This window comes from Penaeus monodon, chromosome 19, assembly GCF_015228065.2.
Source record: "Penaeus monodon isolate SGIC_2016 chromosome 19, NSTDA_Pmon_1, whole genome shotgun sequence".
Classification (NCBI taxonomy): Eukaryota; Metazoa; Arthropoda; class Malacostraca; order Decapoda; family Penaeidae; genus Penaeus; species Penaeus monodon.
This window is the reverse complement of record NC_051404.1, coordinates 19,160,487-19,161,365: the sequence shown is the minus strand read 5'-3', so window position 1 is coordinate 19,161,365 and position 879 is coordinate 19,160,487. Positions and strand designations below refer to the sequence as shown.

General features: G+C 35.3%; 1 protein-coding gene across 2 annotated transcripts in view; it reads right to left on the bottom strand.

The window, feature by feature from the left end:
- The window catches only part of LOC119585111 (translocation protein SEC62-like), a gene marked incomplete in the record, with an annotated part of 19,320 nt that overhangs the window by 17,267 nt on the left and 1,174 nt on the right, over window positions 1-879 (bottom strand).

Genomic DNA, 879 nt, shown 5'->3' with positions numbered 1-879 from the left:
GATATGGAAATTACTATTAGGGTAAAAGTTACCATGACATTTGCAATGACAAACTATCACCATGGCCTGTGTAGCTTGGACTCTCTGGCACGGGCCAAGAAATTTCTCAATCATGTACATATTAACGCAATGGAGGTTGAACTGGTTCCTTTTTGACAATACAATGCATAGAATATCTATACGGTGTCATCTTGCAAAAATTACATGGAAGAATCTTATTGGTCTATGCTGGAGCTCCGAAGGTGCAGGCAAATGTAATTACGTATCTAAAATTTTACGGTACCTGACCATTGCATAACTGCATCAAGCAATCACTGATCACAGTAACTTTCAGTATATTTTCTGGAAACACCTACACTTGTAGACCTCATTGGTAATTTGTTATCAAAGAGAGCCAAATGTATAAGTAATATGCTGATTATTTTCAACTTCAGCAACACTTTAATCATCACAGATCACAGTAAGTTTTATGTGATTAAGAAAGAATGAAGTGATGATATTACACGGAAAAATCTAATTTCAAATGCCGCTGCAGGCGTCTCCTTAAAACTTGACCAAATTTCAAGTAGAAGTGGAAAGAACAATGGTTATATCTTTATGAGAAGAAAATCTATTTTTGTGAGACTGAAAGGTACTGTGGCTCTCCAGAAATCATTCACATTTTCAGCAAAGTCACACATGTTAGTTTTACAAATGGGGATTGGTGTTCGCTATTTTCTGTACAATAGAATCACTGACTATTTACATAAGTGACTTGCCTACTATTCAGTTTCATTACTTTCTGTACCTTTAAAATACAACAAGCCACAAAAAATACAACAATATACTGCTTAACCAGTGATAGAGAGACAAAGAGGTCGAAGTTAATTTTCTAGCAAG